Source organism: Nipponia nippon, unplaced genomic scaffold (genome assembly GCF_047370975.1).
Source record: "Nipponia nippon isolate SJK-2023a ecotype South Korea unplaced genomic scaffold, ASM4737097v1 scaffold_8, whole genome shotgun sequence".
NCBI classification, from domain to species: Eukaryota; Metazoa; Chordata; class Aves; order Pelecaniformes; family Threskiornithidae; genus Nipponia; species Nipponia nippon.
Window position 1 is genome coordinate 13,975,618 of NW_028262402.1, and position 19,023 is coordinate 13,994,640.

At 40.5% G+C, this 19,023-nt stretch overlaps 1 protein-coding gene across 3 annotated transcripts in view; it reads left to right on the top strand.

The window, feature by feature from the left end:
- EPB41L4A (erythrocyte membrane protein band 4.1 like 4A) overlaps nt 1-19,023 on the top strand; it is a 139,811-nt gene that overhangs the window by 34,657 nt on the left and 86,131 nt on the right. The gene's annotated exons all lie outside the window — the stretch shown is intronic.

Genomic DNA, 19,023 nt, shown 5'->3' on the forward strand with positions numbered 1-19,023 from the left:
ATAATGTCTTATGTGATACCAAACCAGATATTTTACTGAAGCTCAGACTGGTGAGACATCCTGTGTTTTTGTTCCTTGAAAATCGCTTCTCAGGAATGAAGGGTGGTTCCTTAGTATATCAGAACAGCCTACAACCAGCGAAAATGTGTCTTGTTGCATCCTGTTTACCGGTGTGGCTTTAGTAATTGTTTTCTTCAAAATTATTCTAAGTTTTGTATGGTAGAGAGGCCAGACTCACAGCCCATTTTTACAGAAGAGGAAGCTTAATCAATGAGATATACCTCAGTCAGCCAGTACAACGTGAGGAAGAGACGTGAATTTTCTCATGCCTGCCCTTATGTAATATGCAAAAAAGCTGTCTTTTATCTCTGTCTAGATTATGATGATAATAAATTATCAAAGACTTTTGATATGTAACTTCTGATCCTAATAAGCCTAGAACTCTTCCAGAACGGTAGAGGTGTGAATATGCCAGATTGACTGCAACCAATCTTAGCTATTTCAGGTCTGGCTTGTGAAGGCAGGCAAAAATAGGTGTTATAATATCTATAAAATGACTTGGAGGGAAATATTTGTCCTCTTCATACTTCTAGTGGCAATCTACTCTGCTTGTTATTTTTAATGAGGCATCTGTTTCTCAAGTAAACTACCGGAAGAATTTGGCAGCAAAATAGCCTTTTCCATAAAACATAAATCTTAGACTTTTCAGTCTAAGTTCGTTAGGTCTTAAATTAGTGCTTAGTTTGGTAAATGTTATCTGTTTAAATGCTTCTGTGAAATACATTTTTTTTGAGTAGTATCTTATTTGTGCAGTAAATGCAGCATTAGGACTCAATGAGTTGAGTGCTGTCGAAACGGCTATGTCACCAGTTGGCTTGTCAAACAGGGAAGTATTTTGAAGCCTAGTTATGCCACTTAGTTTTGACAGTGGAGTTATATACCTTTTCTCCTTCATGACAGATCTGAGAGCAAACATTATATAGAAGAACGCAGTATGGCTTACAATATTCTGCTGTTTGGTATACCAGCAATGTTTTTGACTTTTCCATAGCTGTGCACTTAAACTGTTCAAACATTTCCTTTAGGTTTGTCACCTGGAACAGTATAGCCAACTGCTTTGTAACAGTTGTTTGAACATTGGATGTTTTCAGGTGTTGTGAATTGCCCTGTGGACCTAACTGAAGTTATTCTAATCTGCATCAGCTGAAGACACTCTAAAGTCTTGAGTCTCTAAGGACTTGTTGCACTGATAAAATTAAACAAGTGGGGATTTTTCTTTTGCCATTGTTCAGTTAATCTGTAGCAATGCATTTGTGATCCTTAAGGAATGAACTTGAAATTGGGTTTCATGACTAGAAGTATAGGTTTTTTTTTTTTCTTCTAACCTGAAAGAAAGAGTTGCATAATGAATATAAGGCTCACTGGTATATATTTGAAGTGTAGACTTCCTTAGTATAATTTGGGTAATTAACCTATTTTAGCTACTTGGATCTTGGTATTGTGTGATATTATGTCTAGGAAGAAAAGGCTCAATGCTCCTCTGACATAGCTCAGGTCTACTGACTTAAGTGGATTTATGCCAAAAAATAAGAAGGGTCCAGTGAATACACAGGCATTTTGGTGAGTAGCATTTTATTTCTTATTACAGAAAGGATGAACGATCATGCTTGTAAATGTGGAGGTGAAAAATGGAAAAATTTTGATTCTTACTGAGGGAAGAAGTCCAGAGAAGGCTTTCCTATCAGATCCGGAGGAGCTTTGATAATTATACTGAAAATACATGTGGACAAAAGGAAGTCAATGCAAACCTCTCAGTCTTTGAATATTAACATACTCTTGTCTTCTTACCTTTAATGTTAGGTGTACTCTAGTTTCAGTAAGAACATGCAATGTTTTTGTTCTTGGTAATTGTTGGGTTTTTTTACACCAAGATTTAATCCTGTAATGACAGACTAAAGGAGAGTGATATAGAGGGCATATGTTAAAGCGTTACCTCAGTTACATAGTGATGAGAAACTGCCCCTCTCACCTCCAAATAGTGTTGTTAATCAAATCATTTGGCCTAAGTGATCGCCTTACCTAAGCTGAAATCTCTAGTTTTGTTTGGGTTATTGCAACTCTGAACAGGACAACAGATGAGTTCCCTTTGTTTAGCAAGACAGTAGAGTCAAATGTTATTTCTGCTTTAAAAATGTGAAGTTGTCAAGACCAGCAACTCTGAACTGAGCAAAATGTGTGTCTTGGTTTCTGAGTACAGCAGCCTGGATGGACCATTCTCAAAGTAGCTGTGCAAGTGGAGGTGATGCTTCCTCTTACTTTACTTGCTTTCCTTTGTCTGCACTTGATTATCATACTGTGCTGCTTCTGTGCCAAAATGTGACATCCCCCAAATCCATCAACTCCCTTTCTTGAGGCAACGTCAGCAGCTTATTTAAGGCTTTGATAATGTCTTCAAAGCATGGTGTCAGTGCCGCCTTTCTTCACAGTGTTCCCAAGAGAAGTTTTTGCTCTCATGGCAGGGAGTAACAGCCAGGTAGCAGCTGAGTTTATAAAAGCCTTCAGACAACTCTAAAGTGCATAATTGTGAACAGTTGAATGTAAAAAAAGGGAGAACTTCATTCTGGGACAGTGTCTGAGTGCGCCTAGGACAAGGCAAGCCTTCAGTGTCCAATTTGTGTTTTTTCCATATTTTGTTAGTTAACTTGGATGATCTTTGATCATCCTTCTATCAATGAGTTTTTTTTGGGTTTTTTTTTGAAATTTAGATTAGAGTACGGGGAAGATACTGCAATAGTGTTGTCCACTCATTCATGAAAGAGAGCGATCACTGCCTTTTGTGGGGTGTTGCATGGCAGCAGGTCCAGGCTTGGCCTTAGAAGTGTCAAAGCCTCTGACATTAGGTAATGAACTCCTCCTTAATAACCGGATGAATGACATGTACATCACTGGCATAGTGTTGTATTCCTCCCAGGCCCAAGCTAGATGTAAGTCTCGTTTTTTAACAGCATAACTATGTCTAGGAGTTGGCCAACTTTCTGTTAAAATCTTGTACAGTTTGCATAACTGGATATACCAAGTGCCCGTGGCTGGGATAACTGATCACTACCTCAGTGTAACTCATACAGCTTGGGGGACTTGTTAATTTTAGTACTGATTAGATAGATACCTGTAGCCTAAAATTCCCAGCAGGTTTCTGACAGAGGTATCAGCAGGCTATGGTAAGTCAAAATCCGTTAGATTTGTGCAGTTTAACTGAGAGATCTGTGCTAGCCTAGTTTATTTCCAGTGAAACCAGATGAGTTACGCTCTCAAGAGCAGCTCAGCAGAGTAGGAGCAGCTGTGTAGGCTGGTGTCCATCATCTCTTCAGCACAGGGAAGGGGATGTGTGGCACCTTCAGCATCTGAGCGAGCAGCAGCTAGATTTGTTAAAACTGGCAAGTTGAGTGAGACTGTCCTTGAGGACATTTGTTTTGTGGGTATTTGTATAGCAGGAAATTGTAAGGTAGAGTTTACAGGGCAGATGAATGAGCACCTTGCTCCCTTTGTGTGGCTCGGGCATTGTGGTACATCACGGTGGCTTGGGAGCAGAGCCTGGGAGAAATAGTGCTGGGATGAATCTGTACTGTGGTGAAGGTGGATACTGGGCTAACACCTGTTAAGAAATAAAAGCTTTGGTTTAGACTTCTATGGTGGAAAAAATTTACTGAAACCTACCTGGGAGGTTTTGACTCATGTAGAACTGCATCTCTCAGTGGGAAGACAGTCTGCTTGCAGTCTTACTATCTGTTCTCTTTTTATTCGCTACTTGGGATGAAGTTTCAGATCTCACCCTGGCTGGAAAGCATTGGTATTTTGGGGGCTGCTTTAAATAATAAAACAGCCTCCTCAACTTTTAAACAAATACAGTTATTTAAAAATAATTTTAGGCATACATTGCAACTATGTATATTGATATATATATATATTCTAAAGTTCTGATTTCAGGTGTTGTCTCAAGTAACAGTCCTGATGTGGTTATTGTCAGCAGAGAAGTTTTGTGAGTAAGAGTTTATATCACCGGGGAAAAAATTATGGAAAAATTAAAAATTTTTATTTTTCAAGGAAGGGTACTTAGTAGTATTTCACTCTGGAATATGAGTGTCACTGGCTTTGTAATAGCACTTCAAGAAGCACTACCTGGGCGTATCTCATTTACTAGCCCATTGCCAAAGTGTGATGAGTACAGGCATGGTTGAGGTCCACATGAAGTGGCACACTTACAGAAACGGTGCATGCAAGTAACAGTAACATGCAAGTAACATGCAAGGGTGAACCTAGGGGCTATTACTCTATTCAGTCCTGCTGAATATGCTGCTAGTTTTACTCTAAGTAAACCATATTATTTTATCCTCAACCAATCAGATCAAAACTGAAGAATGTGAGCCTCCTGTCTTCAAACAAATGGGTTTTTTTTGCCTTTGGATTTCAGTGTGAATAGGATCATGTCCAAAGTACACAGTAAGCTATATTTAATGTAAACAAAAGTAATGCTGCCACAAGTCTTGTGTTCAACACAAATCAGAGATGAATCATTTTGGCTTCAAAAAATGGATATAACCAAGTGCATTTCAAGCAAGCTAAAAATGAAAGTAGTGATTTTCTATTGGAAATTTAACAGTCTAGTCCACAGAACATGTTATGATTTGCCTGCAGTGAAAGAAGTGCACTAGGCATATCCAGTACTTTAAATTAATTCACTTTAAATCATGATTTTTTGAGGTTTATCTACCGCTCTGTGGCCGGGTACAACTGCAACAGAACTGGAGATACTCTGATGGGGACTCCTGACACTAGTGGCTTACTTCTAAGCTTGTGATTTAAACAGAAAAGCTTTTACAATCAGTCTTCAGTTTCATAGTTTATTTTGCTTTGATTACAGTCATCAGTTTTTACTTTGTTAGATTATTGGGAGGGAGCTGGGAGCTGTATACTGCTTGGGTCCAAACAAAGGTGATTAAGCTCATGACTCCAGTAGCTCCAATGTGAGCAATTGTTGGTCTTACACAGTGTTTAGGCTGAAGGCTTGAAATTTTATTTCTAACATTAATTTAAAATCCTCTGCCTCAAAAATCAGTAATAAGATTCATATTGATTTAAACAGGATCAGGTTTTCACTATCAAAATTCCCTCTGAGTGAAAACACTGAAGAATGAGCTATTTTCACATCACTCGTGGATTCTGAACAGACTTTTTTTGTCTTCTGGTATTAATCAACATTTTTCTGTAATATGAAATATGCTTGCGATTTCATTCTGTATTCAGAAAGCTGTTTTAAAAACTGTTTTCCTTCTTGCGTGAGATGTGTGATTAGACTGACAGAGAACAGCAGATAGCCACCCCCATTAGCAGAGGATAGCATGCCTGAGGCATTTTATTAATTAACCTCTTGAGTCTGATACCGAAGATGCTGCAAGGATACATTTTTCATTACAGTCACAATATTTAGACTATGAGCATTCAGGGGTTAACTGCTCACATGTCTGTGAACACTTCTGTTAATGAACAGACATATTTTTTAGTTTTGTACTGAATGTAGACAAAGAAGGATCTAGTTCTGCAAAATTGTGTGCCATATTTGTGGATAGATCACTAATCTGCCTATCAGTTGGAAGTGAAGAAATTCAGCCAATGTTGTACATGTGTATAATCTCTTTATATTCTCCTTCATGGACATGTATTACAGAAGTGCTGATGAAGTAAGGTTTTTGTTTTATTTTTGTTTCTTTAGCATGTGGAATATTTTTGTTAGCACAGGGAGGCAGCCACCATATATATCAATACATATCTCTCATATCTATCTATCTCATACATATCATATTATACCACGTATAAGATGTTCAGTTTCTTCTAGGTTTTGCATGAAAGAACAAAAACCTTCTGAAGGAATAGATTTCAAAGCCAAGGCATAGCAGTTCTTTGGTTTGTATCCTCATGTTAAAAACACCTTTCCCCAGCAATCTCGGTATGTTAAACATTTATTAAAAATAAAGAGATTGTGGTACTTTTATTGATGAGTTTACAAGTTAATCATGACAGGTTGTACTACAGTTTTAGAAAAATCATTCGCGATGATCTTTAAAGATATACAGTGCATATGAAATCTTATTTTCTATGCATTATTGAAACTGTGGTATATACAAAATTTTTTGAGGTCAATAAAAAGAAGGCTGTCTATCATGTTCTGTGCTATAAACTTTCAACACAGGTTTAGTATTGATGGTCAAGTAGCTACTGAATGTTGACTGGTTGAATAGTGACCTACCGTTCCTTGTACGTGACCATACAAAATCGTGTTCTTATGTATACACAGTTTTCCCATAGCATATAAAGGCTCTTCAAAATACACTAACCATTTTAGGGAACAAATGAAGATTAAGCAGTGAGAAAGTAGTGTCCTTGTCTGAATCATTGGGATTAACATCAAGTTACCACTTGAAAGGTTTAATTACTAAAAGGGGAAAGGAATGGACGTCACAGGGAAGAAAAGAACTAGCTAAAATATGCCCCAGTGTCCCTTAAAACCACAGAACTTTTTGTGCATTACTTTTTCAGAGGAAGAAAGCTGGGTTATCACTACAGCTCCATGCCTAGGAACTATTTCAGAATACTGACTTTTAAATAAAATCTCTGAGGAAATAGCTATAAATTCAGTCTGAAAAGCTTGTGGGATCTTCCTGAGTGGAAGGTGCTAAGGGAGAGGGTTGTTACCACTACTGAAGTAGCTTGGTCTGTTTGTAGGTTTGCCAGTCATCAAGTTTTGAATGCTGTGATGAGTTATGTTATTTCACAAAGCTTCATTCAAAGCAGTTTAGTTACTTTCAAGAGTGAAGCAAGGAAGAAAATTGGTTGTCAAAGAAAAAGAAACACAGGCAGCTTTTGTCTAAGAAATTCTTGAAGCAAATACTTGCTAATTGCTATCAGTATGGTCACCATGCCAGAGATGTATTGTTCTCTTTCTTTTAAAGGTATGCCCCCAATAAGCCTGTTTGTGATGCTGAAATATCTCTCTCAGTAGAGATTTCCTCAAACTTTATCAGTTAAATCCTGTAAGGATGCTATCTCTTAACCATCCCTGTCAGGTCCCAGTGGCCACCGCATCATCTGTGTAATGGGTGTTTCTGGTGCTTGAGTTTGGGCATGAGAACTGAAAACAATTTTCTTGCATCTGGAGCGGTTGGGTGTGTTTCTGTGTTACCCGTCCCACAATACAATACCATGGAGAAATTTCCTGGCTTGATTCATGTGGGGACAAGGGCCAAACTGGTGGGATGGAGTGAAGTAGTAGCTTGGAGAAGTGTTGAAGTAGAGGAGGGAGGAAGGGCCTGTGATTCAGTGCACAGGGAGTTCAAGGAATGTGCAGGAACCAGTGGGGATGACAGGCTGAGGGAAGTGGCAATGTATGGGACAAGGGAATATGAGCATGGAGGGTGCTATCTGAAAAGAGTCAGGTGGTAGGAAAGGACAAAGGACTGGGAAGTGGTTAGGGAAAACAGGAAAAAAATCCCTTGACATGGTAGGTAGATCTAATTAAGGAGTTTGGGAGTGGCAGCCAGAGATGAGGAATGATGCCAAGGAGAAGAGGACAATGGTCCTGGGTGAGTTGGGTGGCGGGAAACTGATGGTAATACTGACACAGTACATACATGCAAGAGGCTGAATTAGCAGTTTGTAGGTTGCTTTAACGCTTTAAACTTTTATTTTGTGTGTCATTATTTGAACTTAACACTTGCCTTGTGTGTTTGATTATGTGCAGGGACATAATTCGTCAAAAAAAAAAAAAAAAAAAAACCAACCAAAAAACCTGTCTTAGATTCTGGTTTATCTGAATATGCAGGGCTGAAATCTGCAGTGATTCAGGAATTGACTGACAGCTGAATGGTTCAGGAATTGATTGACAGCTGAATGAGGCACCCTTGCTGTGAGCGTGGGATGAGGGGGCAGGCAGCACTAGTCAGAAGGTGAAGAGCGGCTAGGAGCTGTGACGGATACGTTCTTTTTATGCCCCTCTGCTGCCCGGGTCTGTTAGAGTCCTTCCTTTCCCATGGAAGGGCTTTTTTGTTTTTTTCAGTCAAGGTTGTTAAAAGTTGAATGCAGCCCAGTAGCAGTAAAATGGTAATGCGACCCCGTGCAGTGTGTGGCACTGGATAGCAGCTCTTCAGGACAGCCAGAAACTCTAGAAGGGGCAGGAGAGAATGCAGGTGTATAGAGTTCCCCATTAGCAGCCATTACAGCCTGCTAATGGATAACTTATTCCTGTCCTGGTGCAAACATGTTGACTGGTTTTTTTTGTGTGTGGGGTTTGCTAATGAGCCTATCGAGAAAACTACTTTTAGAACAAAAATGCCCGCAGTGTATCTTCTGTTGCTCTCATGAGGAACGTCTATTTAAAAAACAAACAAAAGCATTTAAAAAAAAAAGGCATTTAAAAAAATTTCAGTCTTTAATTTTTTCAAACAAAATTCCAGATGGTTGTCATGAGAAATTTTAATGAGAAATAAGTTTCCAGTAGAATCAAATTAGTTCTATGGGAAGCACTGTGGCAGTTGAGTTATCAAAGCTATACAGAAAAAGTATGTACATTTTTTAGGATAACAACTGTATCCTTTTCCCTTCTGTCAACATTGCAGGAGTGAGTAGGTAATTTTCTAGTGTCAGTCAAAATGAGAAGTTAAACTCAATCAAATTGGAAATAAAACTTTTAAATAATTAAAATGATACAACATTTTGGAAAAGCTTTTTGGGGATGTGGCAACTCATCATTACATAGACTGTAAAAGGACAGTATGTGTTTCAATGATAGTATTTTCAGACATAGGTGAATTTTAAACTGAAAATAAGCACTCTTGTATATGAACTACAAGTTTATATACAAAAGAGTTGTTGATGGGTTGCAGTGTAGACTCCATTGAATTCAATACCAAAATACCCAGTTTGCAATTGACAGGTGGAAAGAAATAGCTTGACTAGCCTGTAGGACAGCAGCAAATGAAATTACCACGATGTTTTCTTGGCAGGCAGGGGCTCTGTGTGTCCTGATTAGGGGTGCTCCAGAAACAGACCACAGGCCCCTGGCGAGGCAGAAGACAAGTACATGCGAATTTATAATGCATGCACTTCTCAGGCACTTGCACAGATTTGTTTTAAATAATTCCCCATGAATAGGGAAGACACGTCCCTTTGGACCCACCAAAGGCTGCGAAGCTGCGAGACAGGAGGAGGCCCTTTTCTCTCGGAAGCTGGGAGCAGCTCTGTGGTCGAGCTCATGGGTGAAAGGTGGAAGCCAAGAGCCCAGGTCCCAGCCTGGGGCTGCCTGGCAGCAGGCGCCTGGCAGGGTGGGAACGGGGAGCCCAACACGCCAGCTGCTCTGCAGGAAGCCCCTTTGCAGGCAGGCTGCCTGCAGAAGCGTGCCGCCCTGGGACAGGGGGAGCGGGGCTCACGCTGCCCACCTGGGAACAGCACCCACACGCAGAGCCCGCGGAGGCTGCTTCGCCCTAACCTCACCCTCCTGCACCATGCCACAGCCCGCGCGGGCAAATCCCACCAGCAGTAAAAGCAGCAGGGCTCTGCGATTCTTCCCCAGAGGACAGCGCACAAACCCACTGTTGCTCCAGACCCAGGGAGCACGTGAAACCCTGCAAGCGTAGAGGTGGCGGGCTTTGGTCGTTTCCTCACAGCAAAGCTCAGTGCATCCCAAGCCTCCTCATTCTGACTTGCACCACCTCCAGAGGACAGCTCTGGTTCACACCCAGCCTGAGCTGCTTTCAGAAGTGCCTCAGCAGAGTCTTCTCCTGGCAGAGAAAAGATGATGTACTTACTTTTGGCACGTTCATTCCAAATAAAGGAATCATGCCCTGTTTTCTAGTTAATTTTCTTGATACGGTTTCTGCAAAACCTTTTTCCATTCATTGAAGCCTTCCTTGAAACCTTTCTCATATAAATTTGTTGCAATTTAAAAAAATCTATTTTTTTATGTCGCTTATTTTGTCTTCTATTGAAATAAATCTGTTTTGAAGCATTTTCCATCTCCATTTTGCCACCTTGTCATTTGTTTTGCCTTATTTCTTATTTCTTTTGCCCTGTTTCCTTTATTTCTTATGTTTTACTGGAGCAATATTTCTTAGGTTGGTTCTATGAATGTACATACAAAATACAAATTGCAGAATAAATACAAAGGTACAATCTTTTCATTTTAATCATCTAGTTCTGGTATGTTTAGTTCTATTCCACCTCTTTGATAGACTTTGTGATTTCTGCCTATGTGCAAAAGGGAAGCATTTTAGGTACCACAGCCTCACTTCTAACTTTTCCTATAGTCATTGGTCTAAACACTTCTTTCAAATTAGGTGTTGTATGCATTTTTATGGAGCACATTAAGCTCATTATGCATAGCAGTTTTAGAGCACAAGAACTTGTAATTTAAATATGTCATATGCTTTGAATAACTGCTTTAAGTGCAAGACTGTCAAGGGAGAATATCAATAAAGAGCTAAATACTAAAAGGTTTTCAGAAACAGAAAATGTTAAAAATTAAAGAGGAGGTATTCATTCTGTCAGTGTTTCAGGATTTTACTACTACTTCAGCTGTTAAGCAGAGCAGTAATACAGTTACAGTCTTCTTGTAAGAAGTTGGCTCAAACTATTAGTAGAATGGTTGGGGTTTATTATGTTGGATTGTTTGGGGATTTTTTAGGAGCAGGAAGAATGAGAAAGAGAAAAGATCAGCATACATCTTGTTAATCCTTTATTTTGCCATTTCTTTCATTCAGAATGAATAGCTGTACTGTCAGAGCTAAGCATACCTGCAAAAGCTTGTTTGCACAGAGCATCACAAGGCTCTGACCAAAGAGCAAACCACCTTCTCACGCTCCCTCTCCCCAAGCAAAGCCCAAACTTGTCATGCTGCTTAGCACTTGCTCTCAGCCCTGGTGATGCTGTTAACCTCTTCACCATATTTTCCTCCAGAATGAGTCGTAAGTGTAAACGGCCTCTTCTTCTCTTTCTTAGGATACTTATTTCTGCTACTCCCTGACTTTTACCTGTGTCATCCGACATTATTTTTTTTTTTGTTTTCCCCTCTAAGCCTCCACTTTCTTTCTCTAAGTCTTCTCAAAGCTCTGGTCATGGAGTCAAAAACTTATGATGGTAATTCCCAAATAAATTCTCAGCTTGTTCTTTAACCTTTTTTCCACTCCCCTTGTTCAAGAGTAAGGGCTATGATGGAATAATGCAAAGGTTTAAATCTGTGTCTTCAAGTCACTTCACATCTTAGGGCCCTCTATCAAGCTCAGTTAAAAAAACATTTTTGGAAAATTTCTCATATTTTCCTTCTTCAAAAGCAAAGGTGTTAGTATCAGACTTGGTTTTGTTAATCATTTGATTCAGATAACTGAACTGTCTCATTATCATTCAGTCAAGAGACATTACAGGAAGCTCAAGAGAAAAGTTACCAGAAAAACAATGGAATCCTTCTCAGATGCAAAATTAATGGAAGAGACAAAGAGAGAATTCATTTCTTGAAAGGACAGAGGCTCCTTTTCTTTCTGGCTCTGACATGGGTAATGCAAGAAAAGAAGAGAGGGGGAAATATAAGCAAAAAAGAGTAGCCTTCTCCATTAAACAAGCCTTTCAGAGCACACATATCTTTGGCTCTTTGGCATCTTTCCCTCCGCGAGATGCACACCCCGATGACGCAGAGCTGACCTTTCTGTAGAGTGAGCTCTGCTGAGGCACTTCTGAAAGCAGCTCAGGCTGGGTGTGAACCAGAGCTGTCCTCCGGAGGTGGTGCAAGTCAGAATGAGGAGGCTCGGGATGCACTGAGCTTTGCTGTGAGGAAACAACCAAAGCCCGCCACCTCTACGCTTGCAGGGTTTCACGTGCTCACAGTGGGTTTGTGCGCTGTCCTCTGGGGAAGAATCGCAGAGCCCTGCTGCTTTTACTGCTGGTGGGATTTGCCCGCGCGGGCTGTGGCATGGTGCAGGAGGGTGAGGTTAGGGCGAAGCAGCCTCCGCGGGCTCTGCGTGTGGGTGCTGTTCCCAGGTGGGCAGCGTGAGCCCCGCTCCCCCTGTCCCAGGGCGGCACGCTTCTGCAGGCAGCCTGCCTGCAAAGGGGCTTCCTGCAGAGCAGCTGGCGTGTTGGGCTCCCCGTTCCCACCCTGCCAGGCGCCTGCTGCCAGGCAGCCCCAGGCTGGGACCTGGGCTCTTGGCTTCCACCTTTCACCCATGAGCTCGACCACAGAGCTGCTCCCAGCTTCCGAGAGAAAAGGGCCTCCTCCTGTCTCGCAGCTTCGCAGCCTTTGGTGGGTCCAAAGGGACGTGTCTTCCCTATTCATGGGGAATTATTTAAAACAAATCTGTGCAAGTGCCTGAGAAGTGCATGCATTATAAATTCGCATGTACTTGTCTTCTGCCTCGCCAGGGGCCTGTGGTCTGTTTCTGGAGCACCCCTAATCAGGACACACAGAGCCCCTGCCTGCCAAGAAGATACACCAGGCCGCACAGCTATGTGTGAAAAGTATTTCATGAAAAGTAGAAAAATAGTAGTAACCAACATCTTAACCTTTTCAAATGTGTGATTGTATGCTGTAGTTTTGAATTTCATTATTATTATAATAGTTTCTTTCTTTGATGCAGGAATTATTCGAAGTACATGGGAATGATGGAAATGATAATTGGTATTCAGTTCTTCAGAAGAACTCTTTTCTGTGAAAAGTTGAAATGCATTATTGTTAGTACCTTAACTCATCTGTCATACGGTAAATGTATATGTTAATGAACCGGATAATGTTAATATTAGGGGATAGATTAATGAATAGAATTTTAAATAAAATTGATACAGCCAGAATCCCTCTACACAGAACTAGTTGCTGCCATTTTACAAAATACCATTCATGGCTGATCAGATATCAATTTTAAAGCATTAGTAAGTATTTAATTACATTTCCAAAATTTAGTTGTCTTTCCGTTACTTATTTACTTGCTCTAATTGCCCTTTGTTGTCTTCACTGGACTTTGATTTCTGTGTGGAGCATTTCTTATAATGTGCGTGCATGTACAAATTGCATTACTATACCAAGTAAATATAGTTGCTTATATCTACCCCCCAAAAAGGAGCCCACTGAGCTGAAGTAGTTGCCCATAAGCCAACTATTTTGTTAAATATTTCTGATTAAGTTTTTTCTTCTATGGGTCGCTCCTCAGAGCCAAGTAGATCAGTTTACGTGTGTCTGTGACAAAGCCTCAGAGTGCACTGTAGGCAGTAGTTACAAGGGGAGAGGTTTAACGGGCTGGAGACCCTGCTCCCAGGAATCTTCCACTCTCTTAAGGAGTTGGCCCCTAAGTGGGTTTTTGAAGGTATTTATGAATTTTGGACAGATACACTAATTGCAAAACCAGACAAATAAGATGCACCTTTGGATATTTTTCTAGAATAGCATTTTCTAACTAGAATGCATTAGATTGACGTTAGTAAAAAAACAAACAAACTAAAAAAATCCCGACGAGTCTACAGGCATCTTAACATACAGCACTTAAAAGTCAGTGCCATAGGTTACATCCAGCAGACAGATCAGGCGCTGCGTTGAGTTCTTGGGAACAAAGATGGGGAGGTCTGTGCATGTGTCTGTAGATTTGTGAGGAGTTCTCAGAAAAAAGCCTCTGAAAACAGGTTGGCATGTCTGCTGTCAGTGAAAGATGAGGAGAGAGGGAGGGATGGATTAGTACAGTTTGGATGGTACATTTGTGTGATGTATACTTAGGGCAGACTGTGGTATTCCATTTGCATGTGTTAAATCCTCAGTCTCTCAAAGTATTTACTTCTGTTATGTGATTGTGTTGGGGAATGTCTGCACATACAACATTAATGTAAATTCTTCTCTGTTTGGACATGCATTCAGCAAATTAAGGTCAAATTGTTTTATCTAGGTGAATATTTGTAAATATTTAGCATTGTTCATTTAAGGATTTTTCTGTGCTTGAACATGCAGTATGCGAGTTGAGGCCTGGCTGGTGGACGGCCTTGGGGAAAAGGGGTGCCTGCTCTATGTTGGTAAAGACCACCAAGAAGTGTGATTTTAGAGCCTTGTGCCTTGCTGCTTTCATAGATGGAGGGTGATGGAAAACGACGGTGGTGCCTGGTCTTTTCTGAGCTTGAGGTAAGGGGGAAAAGTGGACAAAGAAGAACAGTGAGAAAGTGCTGTTTGGAGAAACCTGTTTCTGTTACATACCCACCAGGAATGGGATGAACTGGTGGCTCTGCTCACCCTCAGTAGCATGACTGTATGCTGCTGTTACGCATAATTTTCATCTCTCCTGAGTAACCTTTACTTAGGGCAAAATACTGAAGTTTGGTCTTGGAAAATGCTGCGTAAAGTTTACTGTCTGGAGTATGTCTGCCTCAGTATACTGATGCTGTCTGGCTGGTTGACGCACATGGGGCGGTGCTGACATGCACGTCAAGAGCTGTGCTTGCTCTCTGCCCTTCCTTGCGGACCTGTGGGGAAAGTGCCGGTGCCCACGCTCCACGTAGAGAGCAGCTCGTGTACTGCATGGGCACTAGCTGCTGTCTAGCACATCGGTAGCAGATCAAATGCGCTTCCCACTTGGAGGGCTTGTTGGCAGCCTAACCCATGCAGTCCTGTACTTGACAGAGAAATGCGGGGATTTTACACAGGTGTTTCTGAATATCTCAGCATGATTGTGTGTCATCCCCCATAACATCCTCCTTGTTTTTCCATACGCTAATATAAACTCCCTTGTTCAGCATTAGAAACCTTCTGCTCTTGTTCCGTATTGTTCTCTCTTGTCAGTACACAAGCAGAATAACTAATTCAGCATCAGGTGTGACTTTCCAATAAACTCTAACAATGGTCGTGGTGGGGGGAGGCATCTCAAAAGGCAATGGTTATGTTCAGACAAAGTTTTAAGCCTTTTTTTTGAGCGAAGGCTCATGAATTCATCTGCATCTTCCTTAGCATTTATGAGGTTGTAAGAAGTAGAGTCTGTGGATTGAATTACTTTCAGGAGGAAGGTTTCATGATGGGTGCTTGAACTAAAAGAGGCGATGTGGTTTTTATTGTGTTTTTAATAAAAAGAGGCTTCACTACTTACACCATTTTCCTTTATGAGAGGGACTAGCGTCCTGCTGAGGCAGATGTTGCTGCACGTCTTGCTTTGTCTTTAAATTCAGTTAACATCGATCATGGATCTGATTTGGCCTGCACTGCTGTGTACAATACAAAAGAGAAAATTAAAAAATACCCAACTAGAAGAACCTCACTGAAGCTAAAAAGCAGCGAGCAGTGTGCAAGATAAGAATTCCTGGTGACTAAATATACAGTAATATGAATATGTTAAATTATAGTACTGTACGTGCCATTTTTAAAAGAATGATTTATTTTTGATGAAAAAAATACAATTAAATCAGATCTCTCCTGAATGTTCTGCCTGTCATTTTCTTTAGCCAGTAGAAACCTGCCTTTCTGGTTTATGAAGCCATGGTGCTAACATGTACAGCAAGATGTTATGACTCATTCGAACAATTCTTTGTTCTCTCTTGAAAGCATTGCTGATGGTATTTTCAAATATACTTGGGTTTACACGTAAGAATGCAAGCCTCTAGCAAGTCTGAGCTTAATGCAAGGCAGATTATGTAATTTTTGCAATGCCGTATGATGTGAATGTAATCCTGCTAACATCTTTGATAGTTGATAGTTTTAGTTTGAAGTTTTGCTGAATTTTGCCTTAATTTTATTAGGGGAAATAAGATGGCTTTTCTTAGTTTGCAAAACTTTCCTCAAATGCAGTAAAAATGTATTTCAGGACTGAGAAGTAGCCACTTAGGGATCCATCAGCAAAACTGCTTTCTTAACACCACTTGAAGAGGCAAGTTACTTGCATGAAACCCTGAAATCATGTGGCTTAAAATGGGGACTTTAATTGAATATAAGGTTGCAGTGGTTTCAGCAAGGGTCGGTGTTTTACCTGAAGAGTGCTCCTCAGTGCTGGGAAGGTGAGGTTAGAGGGGTGTGGGGATACGGGCTGGCTCTCACCCTGGCAGTTCCCTTGCAAAGCGCTACCTTGTGTATATGCAGGCATTGCTGAAGGATGTGAAAGGGGTTGGCGAGGAGGGCTACAGAGGCTACTTCACAGTCTGTTTTGGCTGAGGATAACCAGTGTTGAGCATCTTGCTGCTGTAAGGCTGGAGAACCCCCAGCCATTGTAAGCTGCATGGTTTTGCTCAGCATTTCCCCACAGCTGGATGACTTGTTTCTCCAGGACTTGCAGTGATGGAAGTCTTAACGGAGCTGTGTCAAGAGAATAAATTTACAGCCCTTTATGTTTTCTCTCAGCCTAGGAATATAAGTAAAAAGCAGTTAAAAAGCTTTTTACGCATTGTTACCATTTAGCTCTGAAAGGAAAGAAGGGAGTCTAATTTCAGCCAAACCAGGTGTGAAATGTGTGTGTTTCTTGGGGATAACACACTAGCTGTAGCCTCCACAGGAGGAAAGCTGTCCCAAAGACTCCTTACGTAGAGCCCATTGCAGTCCTCAGCTGACTGAAGAAGACTTCCAGCCAAGAAGGCTCACTGAATCCTAAACTGGTGCAGAGTTACCTAAGTTAAACTCCTATAAGACTTTAAGCTTCTTTGTTATGTTAGTATCTTTGATTACTCCCAGGAGTGTGTATTATTATTGTAAGATGCCTGAATGGAAAATTGGCAGCTTCATCTTTGCCACTGGATTACTGTTTCTTAGTTCTCCTAATAAAACTAACTGACGCTATGAATAATGTTATTGGTCAGACAAAGACTGGAAAGCTCATAGAAAGCAAACAGATTTGAGCTTCACGATCACAGAAGCTGAGCATGCCTTCGGTGGGCACCACTCCATGTCCCGTGTAAGCCACGGTGCAGGCAGCCTTCTGCAAGGGTTTACTAACCACGCTTTGGTTAACCATGTCAAAACCCTGTGGCTCTGAGCAGGAGGTGGTGGAGCTCCTTCTGTCTGTAGTATTCTTTTAACGTTTAGTACCCACTTGGAAGTGTTGCCATCAGTTACCCCTGCGGGTTGTTTGGAGTCAGGGCTGCTTGTTTATTTTGAGATTTTTCCTGTGTCAGTTTCTAGAGATGCCTGTCCAATCCTAGGTTCCCAAGACATTGTTGTACTGTTTAAATGATAATGGAAGCAGTTTCAATGATGAAGGTAATTTGCCTTATATGACATAGGAATGATGAGACAACGACTTGCTTTTTAATGGGGCATCTCTCCTGCTTCTTTGAGTAACAGTTGATTTAAAGATAAAATGAAGCAGGACAATTACTGCTTCATTGTTGAATCCCTGCTGTCTAATAGTTTAACCTGTATTTTAAAAAAAATTTTTTAAGGTGCGTTTTGTTTTGTTTCTGCCTTTTTGCTGTGGTGCTCCTGGTAGTCACTCCATAGCTAAGAGGGACTGATTCTTGTCTCGCATTGTTCTTACAACCCAAGTTCAGTTTCTTGTTGAGGAATCTGATGATAAAATCACTGTATTGCTCTGCTTTATCTAAAATGCAAAAATGAGATTTAGTGAATTTCCACTTACCTTAATCATGTTTTCCCACAAATTGTTTCCTGTTTTATGGCTGATCATTAAGTCTCACTGTACATGCTGAGGGAATATGTAATTACAGCTGCTTAGTGTAAACAACCTGCATGATGGCTTTAGACTGCTGCACACTGAGAACTTTTCAAGAACATCTCCTGGTTTAAGCAAATATATAGTAAAACTGGTGAACAGCATGGATACACAATTCCCAGCCTACCAGAGATGTTTACTTTGTCATGGCTTGCTTAGGGTGTGAGTGGCCATCTGAAATTGTTGTATTGGCCCTGCCTGTGTGACTGGGTACAAATCCTGACTAAATGCACCTGCTGAAAAAAAATTGATTCATCTTCACTGTCTTTATGTGATTGATACTTCACCAGCAAAGCTAAATTAAATGATTTTTTAATCAATATTATTTGCCATTTTAATTTTGAAATTATTTGTTTGTAGGCTAAAAAGTGAAATAGCACAAGCAATATCCCACAGCTTCCTCTTCCTGTTTCTTCTGTCTCTGGTGATTTTACTATAATCTAGCAGTTTGTACAATATGAAGCAGTTAACCAACACCTAATTATGAATTATGTTCATGCTTTCTTGTGGAATTTAGGACTGTAATAGTTAAAGGCTCTAATTGATTCTGAGGGGGGATCATTCTTTGTAATTATTCTCAGTCTTCCTAGTCTGTTTGTTGTTGGCTGCCAGGTGAACCAACAAATAAGAAGCATTCAAGTGGAAGTGTGCTTTTTATAATGCATTCTCAATGGTACAATGCTGTTTGCAATATTGTCCCAGCATTGTTTGCAAATACTGGCGTACACCCTTAATGAAGTACTGTTCAAGAAAACAATGGGATTATTTCAGTTCAGGGTGTTGGATTTCTCCCACTTCTACTCTCAAAAATATTATAGAAGAAAACAAATAAAACCTCACCTTCCTTACAAAGAGTAGTTACAGAGCAGCTAATGATGTGTAATTTAGATCTTAAGGGCAAAGTTTTGCCTCCTGGTCTTCGTTGTCAGAATCTGAGTGACAGGTCTGTACTGGAAGGAAGAGTATGATTTTAGTATTACAATATGTCATGGAGATTAGAATTTTGATCAGAGAACAGAAATTTTCTAGAAAAATGAAAGGTTTGCCAGCATTGTGCTTACGCATGTACACTTGAGCTTTTGTTTTGTTTTGTTTTGTAACTATTGACCTGCCAGCTACCCAATAGTATTTACAGAATGATTGATTAAACATGTATAAGGACAAAGTATTTTCTTCTGTACAGCTGAAATTTTTGTTAAAGGCACTGGGAACTGCCTCCTTTTTTTTTTTTTTTTTTTTTTAGACAAAGCTAACTGAATGCATGAATGCCACTGCACATAGCTGACAAAGGCAGAGCATCTTTGTGAAAAGGCTC